This window comes from Ranitomeya variabilis, chromosome 2 (genome assembly GCF_051348905.1).
Source record: "Ranitomeya variabilis isolate aRanVar5 chromosome 2, aRanVar5.hap1, whole genome shotgun sequence".
Classification (NCBI taxonomy): Eukaryota; Metazoa; Chordata; class Amphibia; order Anura; family Dendrobatidae; genus Ranitomeya; species Ranitomeya variabilis.
In genome coordinates, this window is record NC_135233.1 from 799,864,009 (window position 1) to 799,887,190 (window position 23,182).

General features: G+C 45.3%; 1 protein-coding gene across 3 annotated transcripts in view; it reads right to left on the reverse strand.

Moving 5' to 3' along the window:
* Positions 1 to 19,743: 19,743 nt before the first annotated feature.
* The window catches only part of DDX43 (DEAD-box helicase 43), an 84,595-nt gene continuing 81,156 nt past the window's right edge, over positions 19,744 to 23,182 (reverse strand). For 2 of the 3 annotated variants that reach the window (XM_077289894.1, XM_077289896.1), the window contains 2 exons: positions 22,858 to 22,888; positions 19,744 to 19,967 (listed from right to left, as the gene is read on the reverse strand). The gene's annotated coding sequence lies outside the window, so the exon portion shown is untranslated. Of the gene's footprint in view, positions 19,968 to 22,237; positions 22,889 to 23,182 lie in introns of those variants that run through there. The other variant, XM_077289895.1, reaches the window with a different exon arrangement.

Sequence of the window (23,182 nt, forward strand, 5' to 3'; positions counted from 1 at the left end):
TACTTCCAGGTTCAGTTCCCACTCGGAAAACCAAAGCTTTTTCCTGCTGAGAAAGTCTGCTGTTATGTTCTCAGAACCTTTCAATGCACTGTGGAGATGGACCGGACATTTCTTTCTGTCCACCGAAATATACTTTCTGCTAAGGACTGCAGGAGCTGGCCTCTTGGACCTCCTTGGCACTGCAGAGAGGAAACTGCTGTGAAGTTGTCCAACAGGACTTTCACATGGCGATCTCTGACCGCATCCTGACAACATTGCAGAGTCTCCCATACTGCCTTTAGCTCTCTGTAATTGGAGGATCTTCTCTGGTCTTCCGGGCACCATGTACCCTGCAGGAAACGATCCTCCACCCCTGCACCCCATCCTTTCAGACTTACGTCGGTGGTAACACAGACGTAGGGAGAGAGGATCCATGGCACTCCTCTTCGAAGATTGTTCCCGACGTCCACCATGACAGGGAATGCTTTAGACTCACTGGGATTCTCATCTTCCCGTCCAGGCCCGAGTGATGCCTCTTCCAGGACGCCCTTTCCCTTATAGTCCTGCCTAGGGGACTGACGGGGCCTACGAAAAGACCAAAATCTTTTGGTTTTTTTCTCCGGGAACCTTTTCTTGTCGTCAGCAGCCCTCTCTAAAATGTCGTCTAGTACTGGACCGAAGACGTGTACCTGAGAAAGGAATGGAGAAGAGCTTGCTTTTAGACTGCAGGAGCACGTTACTCCTAGCTGCAAACCTTACAGACTCCGCTGAAGCATCAGCCATAAACTGCGTCACCATTTTTAACATAGGGATAGATTCCGATATAACCTCTCTAGGGGTGTTAGATTTTATCTGGGTGGACAGCTCGTCAATCCAGACACATATGGACCTAGCTGCAGAGGTGGCTGCTATATTGGCCTTAATAATCGCCGCCGAAGACTCCCAGCTCCTTCTCAACAGTCCCTCTGCTTTCCTGTCCATAGCGTCCCACAGGTAGGATGAGTCCTCAAATGGTATAGCGGTCATTTTCACCGCCCTGGCAATAGAAATGTCCACTTTGGGGATTTCCTACCATTACTTGATCTCCGAAGGGTCAAAGGGGAGACAGGCCTTAAAGTCTCGAGGGATGACTAGGCGCTTTTCTGTATCTTCCCACTCTTCCAGGATCATGGCTCTATGGGCTGGTTTACCAGGAACATTCTATTTCTTTGTGTTCTGAGGCCGCCAAACATCTCATCCTCAACCGTGCGGGGGACCTCCGTTTCTTCAATGTTCATATTTGCACTCACCTTCTTCAACAGGTCGTCCGTAATTTTCGGATGAGATAAAATATTTCTTCCTCTCCTCGGACGGCCTCTGGCAAAAACTTTCTAAACCGTCTTCAGCATCTTCCTCTGAGTAGTACAAATACGGGTACGCCTCCTCTGAGGATACTTCCATCTCCCATTGGGCTCTCTTGTGACAGGAGATGCTTGGATCTGGCTGTGGCGGCACAAGATTGGCAATGGTGCTCTGGACCTCTTCCCTGATTATCGCTCGCATATCAGTCAGGAAGGACGCCTGTTCTTTCCTTAGAAATTTTGCAACATACTCCGCACATAACTGCTTTTGTATGAATCAGCTAACTTGGTGTTGCATGTCGGGCATCTTCTCATTTTTTTCAGGGAAGAGGAGCCGGACCTTAAGGGAGTCCCTTTATTCTAATAAAAAAAAAGGAACATTTTCCATTCTTACCGAGTGACCACTACCATGAGGTAAAGCAGGCGCTATAGGGTTACTTACACTGGCCAAGGGCAGCTCGACTGGTGCTTCTGAGCGTGGTGGATTAACTTCCATGGTTCAGACTGTGCACATCACCATTCTATCAGTACCCTTTTTAAAAGGGTCTCACCTTGTCCAGGTGGCCTCCAGAATACCCACATAGCTTTCCCATGTGTTCCTGATTGGAACCCACGCTGCGCTGTCGCGATCGGAAGTGTCCCTCTAAACCAAAAGTGTGCATCCTCAAAATGCATCCGGACGGAAACACGTCCCCCAGTAAAACGGATGTTCGATGCGACCGGAAGTAGGCGGCCGGCGGCACGCTAAGGGACCGCCCCAGTGAGATATCAGCGACGGAGCCGGTTGACAGTGGGAAGGGAAGAGATCTGGTCCCCTTCGACCCCACTGACCTCTGGTAAGTATCGCACTCCTGTCCTGCTAGGCACAGGAAAAACACTGGGGGTGAGATGGACAGGGGGCTTTTAACCTCTTGTGTGTTTCCTGTCCCTAGAGGATAAACGGGACTACCTCCTCCTGTCGTGCTGTCATGAGGGACATCCTAGGAAAAAAATAAAACCAATTCTTCAAATGTTGATTTTTTCAATTCTGCCTCCCAAAGATCTCAGTAAGGCTAGATCGGCAGGGCTGCTTAGTTTCTCAGTTAAGTCCTGCCCATTGCTGCACCTCTTACTTCATCTCCGCCTACATCGGCATGCGTCCTGCGTACCTCTCTTTAACAGTGCATGTGCGGTGATGCCTCCGTTACCTGTTATCTGAAGGGGCGTTTATCACAGGCGAGGTGTGTACACGTCGCCATGGGAATTTTGTTCCAACACTCACCGCCCTCTGATCTGCGGTTGCCATTGATAGAGATGGCTGCCTTCTTACTTCCGCCCTTCATGTGTTTCCTTTTGGGCGCCGTGCAGCACAGTATAGGGGTTGTTATGGGAACAGTTTTCTCTATATTCATTGCGGCCTGGTTGCTCCTTGCCGCGGGTAGCGCATGCGCGCTAATGCCTCCTCCGCCTCTTATCCGAAGGGGCGTCTATCACAGGCGATGTGTGTACACGTTGTTATGGGAACCTTGTCCCAACACTCACCGCTCTGTGACGCCTTGTGGGATGATTGGCTGAGATAGGCTCCGCCCCCATGCGCTCACTTGACACGGCTGGAGTTAATCTCACTCTATACAGTGATTGGTCCCTGTTTTCACATGGGGATATTTAAACCTTGAACCTTGCACATTTACACACTGCCCCCTGAAGAAGCAGCGGTGAAACGCACGTTGGGGTATCTGCATGGTGGGTTTCTGGCGTCCATGGGTAAGACCTGCTCTATGCGCACTATTTTGCACTTTACTGTCTGGACTCATGGGAATATGGTGATTTGACCATTTGGCGTGTACCATAATAGACTGTTTCCTGTGTGTTAATCCCCCCCCCCCTCACAGAATAAATACCCATCCCTCCACACAGCATAAAACCTACCCCCCTCCAAACAGAATGAAACCTCACAACCTCCACCCAGAATAAAACCTCCCACCCTCCAAACAGAAAAATTAAAACTGGGTCCCCTATAAAATCGAACCAGCAAAGACTAGGTAGACAGTTACGGGCTGATATTAATAGTCTGGGAACGTGCCATGGATATTGGCATCCCCCAGGCTAAAAATATCAGCAATCTTATAGATGCACCAATTCTGGCACTTAGGCCAAAGTCACACTGCAGCGAGATACAGCCGAGTCTCGCAGGTTAAAAAGAAGCTCTGGCACTGGCACTCCGGAGCAAAGCATGCGACTCCATGTATTGCTACGCGGCCGCACTCTCCGCTCCGGCGTGCCGGTGCCAGAGCTTCTTTTTAACCTGCGAGACTCGGCCGGATCTCGCTGTGTGTGATTCCGGCCTTAGCCTCACTCTTCCCACTTGCCCTGTAGTGGTGGCAAGTGGGGTTCATATTTGTGGGGTTGATGTCACCTTTGCATTGTCAAGTGACATCAAGTCCAGAGGATAATAAAGGAGAAGAATCTATAAGACACCTATCCATTACTAATCCTATAGTTACATGGTAAATAAAGACAAAGCCAGAATAAAGTCCTTTATTTGAAATAATCACAGACTCCTTTATTGAATCTAAATTTACCATACTTACTGAATGCCTAATCCCCGATGCCCTCGTCTCCTGCAACAAAAATAAAATAATAAACCAACATATACTATCCTGTAGGACGTAGTTCATTTAATACAGAGTGTCCCGCGGCGATGTCATGTGTAGAACAGTCACATCGGGAGATGTGACCGCTCCAACTGGCCTCCAGCGATACACTGCAGGAGGGATTACCTCCTGTCCGTGTATCACTGAGCCACCTGATTTCATCAGCTCCGATACTCTCACAGCACCACAGTGTGAACTTTCCCACACAGCGGTACCGTGAGAGCACTGGGGCTGATCAGCTGATGAACTCTGGTGAACTCTCACGGCAGCTCAGTGATACACTGAGAGGAGGTGATTGCTCCCGCAGTGTATCGCCGGCGGCCGGGTGAAATTGACGTGGGACACTCTGTATTAAATAAATTACGGCAGACAGGTATGTATATGATGGTTTATTATTTTTGATTGCTTGCATGAAACACGGGCATCAGGGATCAGGTGTTCGGTGAGTATGTATTGTGTATGTGAATATGTAAATGTTTTTTGTTTTTTTTACAATTGAATACAGGCGCCAGATGATGAGACTATTCTCATGAAAAAAATTAACATTTTACTTTTTTCAAGAAAAAATTACATTGGAACCATTTCTTTTACTTTCACAAGGGTATCAGGAGAAAATGGACCACAAAATTTGTTGTGCAACTTCTGAGTACGCCAATACCCCGTATGTAGGTGAAAGCCACCGATTGGGCGCATGGCAGGGCTCAGAAGGGAGGAAGCACAGTTTGACTTTTTGAACACAAAATTGGCTGGAATCAATGTTGGTGCCATGTCGCGTTTGGAGACCCCCTGATGTACCTAAACAGTGGAACCCTCCCAATTCTAACTATAACCCTAACCCCAACACACCCCTAACCCTAATCACAACTCTAACAATAACCCTAACCACAATCCTAGCCCAACCCTAACCCCAACCATAACCCTAATGAAAAAATGGCAATAATTTTTTTTTTCATTTTATTATTTTTACCTAACTCAGGGGTGATAAAGGGGGGTTTGATTTACTTTTTGTTTTATTTTGATCACTGTGATAGGGGCTATCATAGTGATCAAAATGAACCCGCCATTTTCTCCCGGAAGAGGTCAGCAGCCCTCAGGACTTCATGGGGAAGTTGCGTGGTCCGGGGCAGCGGCACTTTAACCGCCAACGTTAAAAGTCGTATCGGTGGTTGTTATGGGGTTAAACATCATGCTCCATTCAGAAAAAAAAAAAAAAGACGAAAAGCTTGAGTATGTTCCCAGGCGCCCATTGGCGGTATTCCGTCGCCAATGTATGTTATTCTGCAAGCTTTATCCATCCTCCGAGTAAACGATCAGCTGTCTGAGCTTGCACAGTACCCGTCATCATAAGAGGTCCACCCAACTCCCCACTCACATCATTTTAAATAACTGTAAATTATGAAACCATTTATATCCACCTTTTTGGCTTGGTTAAAAGTATTTTGGCACAACCCCTTTAGGGTGAAAAGAAATTCAGAAAAAAAAAAATTTGATGGGTGTCACCATTTTCCGAGGCCCGTTAACATTTTTATTTTTTGGCATATGGAGCTGTGTGAAGACTTCTTTTTTGCAACCTAAGCTGACGTTTTTACTGATACTGTTTTGGTGTAGATACAATGTTTATTGCAATTTTTGCAGTTGCAAAAACATTAAATGCTTGCATTTTTATTTTTTACATGATACACCCTTTACCGATCGGATTAATTTACTTAATAAATTGATAGGTTAGACTTTCACAATTAAAGCGATAGCAATTTTTTTTTTTCCTTTAAAATTGCTTTACTTTTAATGGGGCGAAAGGGGGGACGTGAGTTGAACTTTTGATTTTTTTTTTTAATATTTAAAATAAACTTTTTCACTTTATATGGCATTTGTTAGTCCTCCTAGGAAACTTGAACCTGCTCTCATCCTATCACTTGTTCTCTACATTTATAGCTAAAATCATGGTGTCCTATTAACATCAGCTAACCGATGGCTTTCACAGGAGACTTGCAATGACAGGCATGGGTGTCTTCAGCAAACCTTCGGCAACTCATGATGGCAACTCATCAACGCCAAATGATCAAGTCAAGAGCACGCAGATGGATGTGTTAAATGCTGCTGTAAGGCCTCTTTCACACTTCCGTCTTTTACAAATCACAATCCATCCAAATATTGAAAAGACAGATCCTGTGCAGATTGTAAAAAACGGATGCACTGGATCCGTCACGAGCATCGGGAAGGCTGCGAGGGACAGCAGGTGAGAATATCAAGATTTTTAATTTTTTTTATTATTATTTTTAACATTATATCTTTTTACTATTGATGCTGCATAGGCGGTCTTTTTGGCTAGAATATCCTCAATCTCAAAGATACCATCTGAAGTGCTGGGTTGAGGGGAGAGACACGGAGAAGAGTGAACGTGATTAAAGACTGCAGGTTTGAGGAGCAACAAATAGAAAGCATTGGGGATTCGCAGCGAAGCAGGCAACTTCAACTTGTAGGAACTTGTAGGCCACATTAATACGACTTAAAATTTCAAAGGGACCAATGTAGCGTGGTCCTAGTTTCTGAGAGGGAATCTTAAGCCTAATGTAACGTGAAGAAAGCCAGATTATCACCTGGATGATAGGGGCATCCAGATGTCTCTTGTCAGCGTATTTCTTCATCCTGCTACAAGCCCTCTCAAGAGCCTCTTTAGTCTCTTGCCAAATTTTAGAAAATTCCAAGGACAGAGTCCGCCGCCGGTACACCTGAGGTGGGGGAAATGGGAAGAGGAATGTCGGGGCGTTGCCCAAAGACCACAAAGAAGGGAGACTTAGAAGAGGATTCACTGGGGTGATTGTTGTACTCTGCCCATGGGAGGAGAGAAACCTAAATCATTCTGATGAGCATTGGAGAAATGCCGAAGATGGGATGTCAGAGCTTGATTGACTCGTTCTACTTGACCATTGGACTGAGGATGATAGGCGGAGGAAAAATCCAGTTACTTTCATCAGTCCGCAAAGGGCTCTCAAGAAACAGAACAGGAGGTGAATTGGACCCCTCGATCGGACACAATATGCAGTGGGAGGCCGTGAAGTGGGAAGACGTGGTGCACGAAGATCTTCGCCAACTCGGGGGCAGAAGGCAGTCCAGGCAAAGAAACGAAGTGGAGCGATGTAAATCAGTGACAAAGTCTATAGCAATATGACTCCAGGGCACTGATGGCACAGGGAGCGGATGCAGGAGTCCAGAAGGTAGCTGCTGAGGAACTTTGTTTCTGGCGCAAGATGAGCAGGAAGTGATGAAATCTGAGACATCTTGGCGAAGTGTTGGCCACTAATAATGGCGAGAGATAAGAGTGAGTCTTCTTGATTCCAGCATGTCCAGCAAACTTGGAGGAATGACCCCAACGCAAGACTCACCTTGTCACGATCCGACACAAAGCTTTTTCCTGGTGGTGGAGTGATCACGTTTAAAAGGAGCCGCAGTGATGATCCTAGCTGGATCTATAATATGTGCAGGACTCTCCACTATGTTAAATGGTTGAAAGGACCTTGATAGGGCATCAGCTCTGATGTTCTTATTACCAGGTTGAAAGTGGAGCTCGAAGTCAATGTCCAAAGAACAAGGACCACCTGGCTTGCCGAGGGTTTAGTCTTTGAGCGGACTGAATGTAGGCCAAATTCTTGTGATCCGTGAAAATGATGAAGGCATGAACGGCCCCTTCGAGAAGATAACGCCACTCCTCTAAAGCCAGTTTAATGGCTAGCAGTTCCTTGTCCCCAATGGAATAATTGCGTTCTGAAGAGCACGTTTTAGAGAAGAAGCCACAAGTGACTAAGCAACCAGAGGTAGATTTTTGTGAACAAACTGCCTCAGCTACAATAGAAGATGCATCAATCTCGATGATAAATGGTCTATTGGCGTACGGACAATGGAGCACAGGGGCTGTAGCAAATTCTTGCTTCAGGGTTTGGAAGGCTACCTCAGCCTCCGAGGACCAGTGATTGGGGTTGACCCCTTTGGGAAACTGGTCTGATCAGTGAAAAAAAATATAAATTGCCTATAATAATTGGCAAAGCCAAGAAAACGCTGGATTGCCTTCACTTCAAGGGGACGTGGCCAGTTAAGGACGGCTGACACCTTCTCTGGATCCATCTTCAGACCAGACTTTGAAACAATAAAACCAAGGAAGGGCAAGGAGGATTGCTCAAAGGCACACTTATCTATCTTAGCAAAAAGATGATTCTTCCTTAGTCGTTGTAAAACTTGACGAACGTCACGTCGGTGGGTGGACAAATTTGGAGAGAAGACGAGGATGTCGTCAAGGTAGACCATGACACTGGAATAGAGGAGATCTCGGATGACATGGTTTACAAATTCTTGGAATACCGCATTGCAGAGACCAAACGGCATAACTAAATACTCATAGTGACCGTCACATGTGTTGAATGCAGACTTCCACTCATCCCCTGCCCGGATACGGACCAGATTATAGGCTCTTTGAAGGTCAAGCTTGGTAAATATTTGCGCTCCCCTCAGGCGGTCAAAGAGCTCAGGGATAAGTGGCAACGGGTATTTGTTTTTTACCGTAATGTTGTTTAAGCCTCTGTAATCAATACATGGGCGCAGAGAGCCATCTTTTTTCTTAACGAAAAAGAAGCCCGCACCAGCAGGGGAAGATTTCTGAATGAAGCCTGGCAAGATTCTCCTAAACATACTCCGACATGGCTTGAGTCTCTGCAGGAGAGAGGATAGATTCTTCCTCTAGGAGAAGCGGTACCTGGAATGAGATCAATAGGGCAGTCGTAGGGTTGTTGCGGAGGAAGATTCTCAGCTTCCTTGTCAGACATCCGAGATGGAACTGTAAACAGAGGACAACCCAGTAGGAATAGAGGTAACAAGGAACACCAATAGGATGCACCAGCAGCAGACACCGAGCCCGACAGGAATTCCCCCAGCGCAAAATAATACCATTATGCCAATCAAAGGTGGGCTTGTGGGTCCGCAACCAAGGAAGACCGTGAAGTACCGGATGGGAGATACTGGCTAAAACAAAAAATGCAATTTTCTCCTTATGCAGAGCCCAAACCTGTAGTTCCACCACCTGCGTAAGCTGAGTAATGGTCTCTTGCAGGGGCTTGCCATCCACAGACGCGAGGAGCAGGGGATTTTCTAAGGTCCTAACAGAGACTGAAAATTTAATGACCTCCTCTAGCTTAATAAAATTCTCCATTGTGCCCGAATCAACGTAGGCTGCTAATGAAAAGCGTTTACCATCAACATGCAACAAGATAGACAGAGTGAGGGGTAGAGAGGTATCACAAGCACCTAGGGAGGCTTCTCTTACCTGACCTAGGCAGAGTTTTCCGGACAAGCTCGAAGAAGATGGGAGGCACTCCCACAGTAGAAACAAAGACCTTGAGTGCGTCTCTCCTTATGACGTTTTTCAGACATTTTAAGCCGATCGACTTGCATCGGCTCCGGTGCAGATACAGAAGAGGACATCCTGAGTCCAGGGCTGGGCGGTCTGCGGGTAGATGGAAGATGACGAGGAAACCTTTTCTCATGGGCACGCTCTTGTAAACGAAGGTCAATACGAGTGGCCAAAGCAATCAAATCTTCCAAAACAGTAGGCGTATCGCGACCTGCTAATTCATCCTTTATACGCCCAGATAGGCCTCGCCAGAAGGCTCCCAACAGAGTTTCATTATTCCAACCCAAGTCGGAAGACAAAGTACGGAGCTGAATAGCGTACTGACCTACTGATAGAGACCCTTGGTGAAGATTAAACAAAGACTGTGGTAGAGGCCAGGCGACCCGGCTCTTCGAAAACTCGATGAAAAGTCTCCAAAGAAATAGATAGTTGAGAGACCACGGGGTCGTCACGCTCCCAAAGAGGATTAACCCATGCCAAGGCGTCTCCCTCCAGGTGGGAAGTTATGAAGGCCACCTTAGCCCGATCAGTAGGGTATTGCAGAGGCAAGAGTTCAAAATGAAGGCGACACTGACTTAGGAAACCCCGACATAATTTGGGATCCCCATTATAACGAGGAGGTTTGGCCAAAAGGGTAGGAGGGTAAGGAGACGAGGCTGGGAAGGGAGTAGCCGCGGCAAACTGCAAGGAGAGCAGTCGGCCGTCGACAGATGCCATGTAGCTAAGGATATGGGCCTGGGTGTCTCGCTGCTGAGCCAGTTGCTGTTGCAGGCTGGCCAGCTGGGAGGCATTCCCAGGATCGAAGGTCTGAAGAGCGGAAAGACGAGAGTCCAAAACCCGAAAGTGGACCCTCTGGGTTGCAGCTCCAGAGTCCACAGAGGACGAGCGGACCAGATGGATCCACACCCTATACAGGGAGTGTTAGGAGCAGGCCCAAGGGGGATGTAACCACAACTGCCGAAGACAAAGGGACGACTAGGGTAAAAACAGGAGGAGAGATCATGGGTACCAAGGAATAAGGAAGGAAGATGGAATCAGGGGAACCAGGGATTAACGACGACTTGGAGCTGTAAGAGAGGGAAAAAGGAAAATGGTTGAGGAACAGTTATGGGACCAGGCTAGGAGAAACCTAAAGACCCACGAAGTGCAGGAGGGAAGGACTGCTGAAGAGACTGAGCTGACAGACAGGGTAGAGATGAAACAGAGAAGCAGGGTAGAGAACCGGACAAACAGAGAATGGAAAACCCCAACGGGCAAAAGACATGGGAGCTGTAAATGGACAGAGCCAGGGAAAGCAGCAGAGACTCAGGACCTGGGAACGAGGATGGATACCAGCAATAATGCAGGCGCCGCAACGACGATAAAAGGCATCTTACCTCCGCAGATGCCAGGCTGAAGTATCAGGTGGGCGCCGCCATGATGGGGCGGGAGCCACCGGGTCACGACCTCCCAAGACACTTAGCGGCGGAAGAGACCCATCTGCGCATGTGCGAACCGCCGTGAGCCCAAGAAATCGGGCGAAAAGCGGCGAGGGACCATATCAGACACCTGCCGGCGGAAGGAAAAGAGGTAAGTACTTGAGGACAGACCCAAGGGTGTGACAGAGGCCTAAGAAACGGATTTTCAGCATTTCACACTAACAGCCGAAAGCTTAGCTGTGCTCACCCATTAATACTTCAGACATCATCTCCCGAGAAAGATGCAGTCTAGTCTTGCAAGCCCGCATCAAAGGCAGAGACACAACATATGACACAATTTTAAGTCTCATGTCATGATGGGGTTAAGTAAAAAAAAAAAAATAAATAAAAAAATGGAGAATTACACTGGTGAGTAATTTTAACCCAAATTTGAAAGAGGCACCTTAACCCCTTTACCCCCAAGGGTGGTTTGCACGTTAATGACCAGGCCAATTTTTACAATTCTGACCACTGTTCCTTTATGAGGTTATAACTCTGGAACGCTTTAACGGATCCCAGTGATTCTGACCTGGTTTTCTCGTGACATTGTACTTCATGTTAGTGGTAAAATTTCCTTGACATTACTTGAGTTTATTTGTGAAAAAAAAAAGGAAATTTGGCGAAAATTTTGAACATTTTGCAATTTGCCAACTTTAAATTTGCATGCCCTTAAATCACAGAGATATGTCTCACAAAATACTTAATAAGTAACATTTTCCGCATGTCTACTTTACATCAGCACAATTTTGGAACCAACATTTGTTAGGGAGTTATAAGGGTTAAAAGATGACCAGCAATTTCTCATTTTTACTTTTACTTTTTTTTTTTTTTTTTTTTTTAAAGGGACCACATCACATTTGAAGTCACTTTGAGGTGTCTATATGATAGAATGATGTCACACTTGGGGTATTTTCTAAAAACTGAACCCCACAAGGTGCTCAAAACGACATTCAAGAAGTTTATTAACCCTTCAAGTGTTTCACAGGAATTTTTGGAATGTTTAAAAATAAAAAAATGAACATTTAACTTTTTTTTCACAAATTTTTTTTACTTCAGCTCCAATTTGTTTTATTTTACCAAGGGTAACAGGATAAATTAGACCCCAAATGTTGTGCAACTTGTGCAGAGTACGCTGAAACCCCATATGTGGGGGTAAACCACTGTTTGGGTGTATGGCAGAGCTCAGAAGGGAAGGAAAGCCATTTGACTTTTCAATGCAAAATTAGCTGGAATTGAGATGGGACACCATGTCTCGTTTGGAGAGCCTCTGATGTGCCTAAACAGTGGAAAACCCCCAAAGGTGACCCCATTTTGGAAAGTAGACCCCCTAAGGAACTTATCTAGATGAGTGGTGAGCACTTTGAACCCCCAAGTGCTTTACAGAAGTTTATAATGTAGAGCCGTGAAAATTAAAAAATATTTTTTTCCACAAAAATGATTTTTTAGCCCCTAGTTTTGCATTTTCCCAAGGGTAACTGGACAAATGGACAGCAACGTTTGGGGTACTATTTCTCCTGAGTACGCTGGTAACCCATATGCGGGAGAAAACTACTGTTTGGGTGCATGGCAGAGCTCGGAAGGGAAGAAGTGGCATTTTGAAGTGCAGACTTTGATGGAATGGTCTGTGGGAGTCACGTTGCGTTTGCACAGCCCCTGATGTACCTAAACAGTAGAAACCCCCACAAGTGACCCCATTTTGGAAACTAGACCCCCAAGGAACTTATATAGATGAGTGGTGAGCACTTTGAACCCCAAAGTGTTTCACTAAAGTTTATAATGCAGAGCCGTGAAAAAAAAAAAAATCTTTTTTTTCCCCACAAAAATGATTTTTTAGTCCCCAGTTTTGAGAAATTGGACCCTAAAAGTTATTGTCCAATTCGTCCTGAGTACGCCGACACCCCATATGTGGGGGTAAACCACAGTTTGGGTGCACGGCAGAGCTCAGAAGGGAAGGAGCACAGTTTTACTGTTTCAACGCAGAATTGTATGGATTGAGATCAGACGTCACGCTGCGTTTGCAGAGCCCATGGTGTGCCTAAACAGTGGAAACCTCCCAATTCTAACTCCAAACCTAACCCCAACACAACCCTAAGCCTAATGCCAACACTAACCACACCCCTAACCCGAACACACCCCTAACCCCAATTACAACCCTAACCATACCCCTAACCCTGACACACCCCTAACCCAACCGTAAACGTAATCCAAACCCTAACCCCAACCCTAATGGGAAAATGGAAATAAATACTTTTTTTTAATTTTATAATTTTTCCTTAACTAAGGCGGTGATAATGGGGGGTTTGATTTACTATTTATAGCGGGTTTTTAGGTTTGGCAGCTGTCACACACTAAAAGATGCTTTTTATTGCAAAAAAATTTTTTTTGCGCTGCCACATTCTGAGCAATAATTTTTCTATATTTTGGTCCACAGAGTCATGTCAGGTCTTGTTTTTTGTGGGACGAGTTGACATTTTTATTGGTACCATTTTCAGGCACATAACATTTTTTGATCGCTTTCTTTTCCGACTTTTGTTAGGCAGAATGAACAAAAACCAGCAATTCGTGAATTTCTTTGGGGGGGCGCGCATTTATACCATTCCGCGTTTGGTAAAATTGATAAAGCAGTTCTATTCTTCGGGTCAGTACGATTACAGCGATACCTCATATCTTTTTTTTATGTTTTGGCGCTTTTATACAATAAAAACTATTTCATAGAAAAAATAATTGTTTTTGAATGGCTTTATTCTGAGGGCTATAACTTATTTTTTCGCTTTTGATGATATATGTTGGCTCGTTTTTTGCGGGACAAGATGAAGTTTTACAATGTTTATTTATATCCGTCTTTTTGATCGCGTGTTATTCCACTTTTTGTTCGGCGGTAAGATAAAGCATCGTTTTTTGCCTAGCTTTTTTTTTGTTTGTTTTTTACAGTGTTCACTGAAGGGGTTAACTAGTGGGACAGTTTTATAGGTCGGGTCGTTACGGACACAGCGATACTAAATATGTGCACTTTTGTTTTTTTTATTTACATAAAGAAAATAGAATTATTCTTACCGTTAATTCGGTTTCTAGTAACCCACCACGACAGCACACCTGGAGGATGTTACCCCTTTCCTAATAGGGACAGGAAATGACAAGAGGTTAAATAACCCCTCCCTCATCCTCCCCTCAGTGTTATTATAAAGGACCACAGGAGAATGAATGCTTCAAATTATATTTATTCTTTTCAGAACGTATATTAAGCAAAGGGAGGGATTACTCCTGCTGTCGTGGTGGGTTACTAGAAACCGAATTAACGGTAAGAATAATTCTATTTTCTCTAGTAACCCCCCACGACAGCACACCTGGAGCAGTACCCAAGAGTAATTTTTAGGGAGGGACTACAGCACTAAGGACTTTTTCTCCGAAGGCTAAGTCTTCTTTTGACATCAGGTCAAGCCTGTAATGTTTGGAGAACGTGTGGACCGAGGACCACGTAGCCGCTCTGCAAATTTGCTCGATGGAAGCACTGGCTTTCTCGGCCCAGGAGACAGCTGTTGCTCTAGTAGAATGGGCTGTGAGCTTTCTTGGTGGTGGAAGGCCTTGAATTTGATAAGCCTCCAGGATTGCTCTTTTGATCCAATTTGCAATTGTGGATCTGGAAGTCTTCTTCCCTTTATTCTGGCCGAGGAGGTGAACAAACAGATTTTGATCCTTTCTAATCTTCTCTGATGCATGAAGATAATAGAGTACCATTCTTCGAACATCCAAGGTATGGAAATGTTCCTCTTCCTCATTCTTTGGTTCTTGATAGAATGATGGAAGAATTATCTCCTGTGATTTGTGGAAATCGGAGACTACCTTTGGGAGAAAGGATGGGTCTAATCGCAGGATAAGCCTGTCCTGAAGAATCTTCATGTAGGGCTCATTGATTGACATGGCTTGTAGTTCACCCACTCTTCTGGCTGTTGTTATGGCTACCAGGAAGGTGGTTTTCCAAGCGAGTTTATCCATGGCTATGGAAGATAAGGGTTCAAACGGTGGCAGTGTAAGTCCTTTCAGGACTATATTCAGGTCCCAGGATGGAACTATATTTATAGGTCTTGGAGATATGCGGGATGCCGCCGTCATGAATCTTCTTACCCATCTATGTTCAGCTAAAGACTGGTCAAAATAAGAGCTCAAGGCTGCTACTTGTACCTTGAGGGTGCTGGGTCTGAGACCCTTCTCCAGCCCATCTTGTAGAAAATCCAGGATCTTGGCTAGGTTTGGCTTATCTGGGTTAGGTTGTTCAGGAGCACACCATGTGATGAACGTCTTCCAGATCTTATGGTAAATAGAATTAGTAACCGTTTTGCGGCTTTTTTGTAATGTTTTAATTACCCTCTTTGATAGTCCTCTAGTTCTCAAAATTGAGAATTCAGAAGCCAGGCGTTTAGGTGTAGCCTCTCGGGATCTGGATGCAGTATTGGCCCCTGGTAGAGAAGGTCTTTGACCGGTGGAAGTGCTATTGGCCCATCTATCTTCAGACTGATGAGGGCCCCAAACCAACCTCTTTTGGGCCAAAGTGGAGCCACTAGGATCACCTTGAGTTTTTCTGCCCTTATTTTCTGCAGGACTTTTGGTAGGACTGGCAATGGCGGGAAAGCGTATGCTAGCGTGAATGTCCATGGTTGGACCAATGCGTCCACAGCTAACCCCGGATTCATCGGATCTAGCTAGAAGAACTGGTCTACCTTTGTGTTCTGGCTGTTTGCGAACAAGTCCACTTCTGGCTGACCCCATCTTTTGACTAGTATCTGAAAGACTTCTGGGTTTAGGCTCCATTCTCCTGGATGGACCTCTGTTCTGCTCAAGAAGTCGGCTTGTACGTTTATCTCCCCTTTTATGTGTAGGGCGGATATGGAGAGAACATGTTCTTCGGCCCACGAAAATATTCTTGCTGATATTGTCTTTAGATCTTCGTGTCTTGTACTTCCCTGGTGGCGAAGGTGGGCAACTGTTGTCATGTTGTCTGAGTATATTTTTATGTGGGAATTTTGTACAAGAATTACCGCTGCTTTGAGGACTTCTTCCACTGCCTTTAGCTCTTTGAAATTTGAGGATTTTTGTGCTATTTCGGCTGACCAGGATCCCTGGAATATGTGCTGGTCTACCGTGGCTCCCCAACCTTTTCCACTGGCATCTACTGTTATGGTCACTGCTGGGACCTGCAACCAGGGAACTCCTCTTATTAGGTTCTCTTTTTGTAGCCACCATGTTAATGAGGACTTTACATGCGGTGGTATCCGGATCTTTTTGTCTAGAGAACCTGGGGATCCGTCCCAGCTTGACAGAATATATGTCTGAAGTATCCTGGTGTGGGCTTGAGCCCATGCCACCATCTGGATGCAAGATGTCATGGTACCTAGAACCGACATGGCCCATCTTAGAGATACACACTTCTTGTCCCGTAATGTTCTTATCTTTGATGTAAGCAGGGATCGTTTTTGTTCGGGCAAGAAAGAGGTTTGTCTTTGGGAGTCTAATAAGACCCCTAAAAAGATCTTTGTTGTGGACGGAACCATATCCGATTTTTTGGGGTTTATCACCCAACCCAGGGATGACAGGATCTGGACTGTTGTCTGAAGGTGTTCCTGTAGAATTGGAACCGTGGGGCCCACTACCAAGAGGTCGTCGAGGTATGGGATTATGCATATCTGCCGACTTCTGATGTACGCCATCACCTCGGACATGACCTTTGTGAAGATCCTTGGAGCTGCTGATAGTCCGAATGGGAGGACATTGAACTGGAAGTGGTCTATAACTTCTCCCCTGGTGACTGCAAACCTTAGGAATTTCCGATAGGTTGGATGGACTGGGACGTGGTAATATGCGTCCTGTAAATCGATGGTTGCCATGACGAAGTCTTGCCCTATTAAGGGTACTGTTGATCTGATGGACTCCATTCTGAATCTTCTGTAGGTTACATATTGATTCAGCGGTTTTAGATTGATTATCATCCGATGGGTTCCGTTTGGTTTTCTTATCAGAAATAGGCTGGAATAATGGCCCTTGTTTCTTTCGTTTTTTGGGACTGGGGAGATCACCTTGTTGATTAAGAGATCTTCTATCCCAGTTATCAGGGTGGACTGTAGCTTTGGTGTTGATAACGTTGTAGTTTTCATTCTTTTTTGGGGGTATGATGTAAACTCTATTTTCATCCCCTCTTTGACCAATTTTAAGGTCCACTGATCCACCCCGATCTTTTGCCAGACTGGGAGGAAGTTCGAAATCCGACCCCCCACTATGACGGCGTCATTGCTTTCTCTGGTTTTGGGGTTGTGAAAGAAAAAGATTCCTGTCCTTCCCTCCTTTTGGATAGCTCCAGCGACCTGTCTTACCCTTTCCCCTGTATTGAGGGGTATGCTCCTGCTGAGCGCGGAAGGGTTTTTTTCTTGGGTTTCTAGGTTCCGGTAAGGTCTTTTTCTTGTCTGAAGCTTTCTCCAAAAGATCATCCAAGGCTGGTCCAAACATATACTTTCCTTTAAAGGGAATGGAACACAGCCTCATCTTGGAAGTCATATCTCCAGACCAGGATCTTAGCCAGAGTGCACGCCTTACTGAGTTTGACAGTGCGGATGATCTCGCCGTCACTCTGACGGATTCTGCAGAAGCATCTGCTAAAAAGCCTGTTGCTTTCTGGAAGATAGGCAAGGAGGCCAGAATATCTTCTCTCGGAGTACCTGAGGATAAGTGCTCCTCTAGCTGCCCCAGCCAGCGATGCATAGATCTAGCTACGCAAGTGGATACTGAATTGATGTTCAGTAAAGATGCTGACGTTTCCCACGACTTCCTTAGTAGTCCGTCCATCTTACGTTCCAGAGGGTCTCTTAGTTGAGAGGCATCCTCGAACGGTAGCGTGGTCTTCTTGGCTACTCTGGCAATCTGGACGTCCACTTTTGGGATTTCTGACCAGCATGACGCTGTTTCGGCATCCACAGGAAATCTGTCTTTAATTTCTGCTGGAGTAGTCAGCTTCTTTTCTGGGGATTCCCACTCGTCCAGAACTAAATCTCGGATGTTTTGGTGAATAGGAAATACCTGACGCTTCCTAGAACGAAGTCCTCCAAACATCTCTTCTTGCACCGACTGGGCCGTCTTTTCTTCCTCAACCTCCATAGTTTTCCTTACAGCCGTAAGGAGTTCTTCTATATCAGATGAAGAGAAGTAGTATCTCTCTTGCTGGACAGTTTCAGAGTCCAGGGATAATTCACCTTCCTCTGGGGGTTCGTCCGACGTCTCTCCCTGAGAGTCCTCCTGCTCTTCCTCCTGTGGATTGAGTTTTCTTTTCTTAGTCTCAGGAGGGGCACTAGGAGATGGTGTAGGTTGGGAAAAAGTGGCCAGAGATGTTTTAATCTCCTGCTGGATTAAGGTTTTAATCTCCTCTATCAGGGATGGCCGTTCCTCGCTGACAATTTTGTCTGTGCATTCCTTGCACAATGATTTCTTGTATGAAGAGGATAGCTTCTTCATACAAACTGCACATTTGCGGGCTTTTGTTTTACTTCCTGATGTGGATTCCCTGTCCCCCTAAAAAGGAAGGGGAGAAGGAATCATAAGACTACAACCCACATCAGGGAGTGGACAACCGGGGCCAGACTACTCACTGGGGCCGGGATGGTGCTGTGTTCTGCAGGTGCAGAGCGCGAGGAAGTAGACATTTCCATAGTCTTCACCACACAGTGGTCCTACCTGCGATGTCTTCCTGTCCAGGGCCTGAATATATAGGCGACCGGACGCAGCACCTGTCCTCTGCATGAGGACCTCCTCCTCCGATGTCCGGAAGTACGTGGGGGGAAAACGCCGACGTCTTCCATGTAATCTGCCTAGCGTTCCTGGCTGGAACGCACGAGGAACTTCCTGATTCAGAGAAGCCGGCCGGCGTCTGACGTCATATCCGGCCGCCGGCTTCAGACCGGAAGTACCTACACGCGCGCGTGGTACGGAGGAGGAGAAGGGCTGGAGAGCTCAGAGAGGCCTCCAGCCGAAGAACGCCCCAGACCTTACCCGCAGGCGCGGAATGGCGGCGGAGAAGAGTCCCGAGTCGGAGGAGACGGGAGCAGCGACAGGGAATGGACGTAAGTCTGATCCCAGCTGCCCGGCCAAACTATCTGTATTCCCCCCGGTGACCGCTGCCGGCACAGTGCACCTGGGATGACCTCTTCATCCCTAGTAGGGACAGGAAAGAACACTGAGGGGAGGATGAGGGAGGGGTTATTTAACCTCTTGTCATTTCCTGTCCCTATTAGGAAAGGGGTAACATCCTCCAGGTGTGCTGTCGTGGGGGGTTACTAGAGAAAATGTATTTATTGGAATAATATTTTTTATCTAGGGTTTTTTTTTTTTTACTTTTTTACTTTGTCCCAGTGTGGGACATCATGTTCTAGTGTCAGATCGCTGATCTGATAGTTTGCAATGTACTGTGTCAGAGCAGCCATCTGACAGGCACTGCAGGAGGCTTGCCCTTGCCTGCTCTGTTCAGGAGCTTGCAAGCCAACTCCCTGCAGGACCCGGAAGGAGCTCTGTGGCCATCTTGGTTCCGGGGCCTGCAGAGAGGAGGACGGAGAAGACGCTTGAAGCAACGCGATCACATCGCGTTGCTCCGAGGGTCTCAGGGAGGCACGCGGGGAGCCCCCTCCCTGCGCAATGCTTCCCTATGCCGCCGTAACGCTGCGATCATGTTTGATCGCAGTGTTCCAGGGGTTAATTTGCCGGATGTCTGCTGTGATAGTCAGCTGACACCTGGCCGTGATCGTCCGCGCTCCCCCCCGTGAGCGCGGCTGATCACGTTAGACGTACTATTCCGGGCCTGGGTCACATGGACGAAATAGTACGTCTAATGGCAGAAAGGGGTTAAACCTGGCTACTTGAGCAAAAGAGAACATTTGTACACCAATATATACAAAAAACCTCAGTCCAGATATAAGAAACTTTATTCACACAAAAATGCTGGACAACAAACAATGACAAGTTAAGAAACTGGAACATTTCTTGTCATAGCAACATACAACTATATACTAGAAAAATATGTTCAAATACCATCAAGATTTTTTTTAAATATTTTTTTTACAACAAAGATTTTGTCACTGTTTTATTTCAGTAAACAATCTTTTCAGTGAAAAGTTTCATTTCTTGCAAACTGTAGAGAGTTTAAAAAAAATTAAAAGTAAATGGAGAAAAAAAAAAAAAGGTGGGTTAGTTGAACCAAAGCCTCATTTAAAAAGGAATTCTCAAGAATATACAATACTAACTCAAATTATTCTTGGTAGTACATACGGGAGACAATTTATTTACTGAACGTATAGGGGGATACTGAACTGTGCTTTCTGAGATCTGGCGGGGACATCAAAATACAGGCAATTTACATAGCTAAACTATTCCGTATAAACTGCTCATGTATTTGGTGTAATTTCAGCATTCATTAAGATATAGAAATAGTGTGCTAATTCCCATAAATTCTTGTGTTAAAAACGATCAGCCATCTCCTAACAGGAATGATAAACTAGAATCTGCTGTGAACTATAAAAGGAACCTGTCACAATGAAAATAGTATGTGATCTGCATGCCGGATGTTATAAGGCAGGAGGAGCTGATCAGATTTCTTATACATCTTTGTGGGAAAAGGTTCAGTAAAACTTGCATTTATTGAAATCACTGGTGACTGTATAACAACGAGTCCAGTGGACAGACCTACTCTGTGACTGACAGCTATCCTTGCATGCAGTCATAAAGAGTAGAATGTCAATCACCAAGAAGGACCACCCACTGGACTCATATTTTATGTTATAATTCCTGTTGATTGTAGGTGTACAAGTTAAAGCAAATATTTTCCAACAAAGCTTTATATTATTCTGCTCAGATTTTCCTTCTCTAGATCATGCTGTCTACAGATCAGATTGCTCATGACAGGCTTTCTTTAAAATAGCTTATTATCTTAAAGGGCTTGTATCAGAAGCCTTGGAATCATACAACTACCACATGCCATCAATACGTAACTAGCTGGGGTACTTGGTCTCTGCTTTGCCTTTTTTAGTTGGCCTTCTTTTAGTTGGACCATGTGATACAGGTTTTAAACACAGTCTTCAGGTTTAAACCCAACAGAAATGCCAGTTCCTCTATAATTTATATCAATAGAATGCTCAACAAAAACATTAATTAGCATACAAACAGTAAAACCTCCTTAGTCAGAAGATTTTTAAATTACTAATCAATTTCTTCGGATCCAATGAGGAAAAGGGTTTGAATAGCAATAGTTTTCACCTAAATAGTTCAGCAATTCAGTCCATAGGACTCGAAATATTAAAAGCGGAAATAAGTAGAAATGTAAAGAGGAGTTCCACTTCACAAAAAAATAAAATACAAATAATAATGTGTCCTATATTAATAAAATCAGATGTTAAGACCGTAAGTACAGCTATATTGGTAGAGCAGCTATCCAGGAAATTATGCTCTGTCATTTGTCACTTTAACATGCTGACACGTTTACACAGAAGTAATCCACTTAAAGGGAACCTGTCACCCCGTTTTTTCAGTATGAGATAAAAATACCGTTAAATAGGGCCAGAGCTGTGCGTTACAATAGTGTATTTTGTGGACCCTGATTCCCCACCTATGCTGCCGTAATACCTTACCAAAGTCGCCGTTTTCCCCTGTCAATCCAGGTGATCAGGTCAAATGGGCGTGGTGAAATCGCTGTTTCTTCCCCCAGATCTTGCTTATTTTTCCGTTGGTGGCGTAGTGGTTTGCGCATGCCCAACTGCCGAATCCACAGCGCAGGTGAAGAAAAAGAGCGCGATCTGCGCTATTCCCCTGGTTATCGGTGAGGAAGGCCATCTTCCTGAGGCCGCGCGTGCGCAGTTGGAGCGCTCTGCTGCCCGGGGCTTCAAGAAAATGGCTGCGGGATGCCACGCGTGCGCAGATGGAGATCGCGGCGGCCATTTTTCTGAAGCCAAGATGCGAACTGGCCGCCGCGATCCCCATCTGCGCCCCGGGCAGCAGAGCGCTCCATCTGCGCACGCGCGGCCTCAGGAAGATGGCCGCCCCCACCGATAACCAGGGGAATAGCGCAGATCGCGCTCTTTTTCTTCACCTGCGCAGTGGATTCGGCAGTTGGGCATGCGCAAACCACTACACCACCAATGGAAAAATAAGCAAGATCTGGGGGAAGAAACAGCGATGTCACCACGCCCATTTGACCTGACCACCTGGATTGACAGGCGAAAACGGCGACTTTGGTAAGGTATTTCGGCAGCATAGGTGGGGAATTAGGGTACACAAAATACACTATTGTAACGCACAGCTCAGGCCCTATTTAACGTTATTTTTATCTCATACTGAAAAAACGGGGTGACAGGTTCCCTATAACATTGAGTTACTTCCCATTTATACATCTGCATTCACGGACATCAAATGTGAATAAAAAAAAAAACGTCTTAGAAAATGAGACAATTACCAATATATGACTGGCCATATATAATTTAACAATATGTGGCAAGGTTTATATTTTGAGAAAAAATCCTCATAGAAAATGAAGTATGGCATGATACCCTAGGAATCAATTAGGACCTGTTACCAGGTTAACATTGGAACCCTTTTGCTTGTTTTATGCCCACTGCTCCCCTGAGTAAACAATTTGCAGTGTCTTAAATCTGCCATGCAGTTCCAGATACAAGCCATTTTACATAGTTCTAATTTTGATGGTCTTCATAAAGAGGACAGTGATCACAGTGTTCTCTGGGGACATCTGTTTGGGCTTCTCTGCACTTACCATGTGATAAAACCATCCTCTTGGTAAATAAATAAAACTTAGAGCCAAATAAAAAGGCTCTGGAACCATATAGCGGATTTAAAAGAAAACAAAAGCCAGAATACTCACAGTAGCAGCGGGAATAAAGTAAGGGCAAAAACGGCCCACTTTGTTCTTTTTAAATCAACAATTATTTACTCGTCTCAGCAGCTGGCCAGACAGAAAAGACCACCTTCTTTAAACAGTGAAAATAACACAAATATTCTTGACAGAACTTGCTCGCCTCTCATCCAATCAGCTTTCTGTTCCAGCTCCTGGATGGAAAAAGGTGAATATTAAAATTAATCCAATACAACACATTGTCCTTGCGATAAGAAAATCTCTTTAGATATAAAATATGATATGAGTAGAAGTTTTATTGGCTGAGCCCAACATATCAAGAAACACACACACACACCCCCGATCTGCAAGTCACAAACTCTAGTAGTGCCGGTGAGGAGCAGATGAATCTGGTACTAATGGCAAAGCAGATACATAAGCATGGGCTGACACAGTGCTGCATATTTCTTCTGGACTCTGACCCACTGGAATGTTGGACTATGACTTCA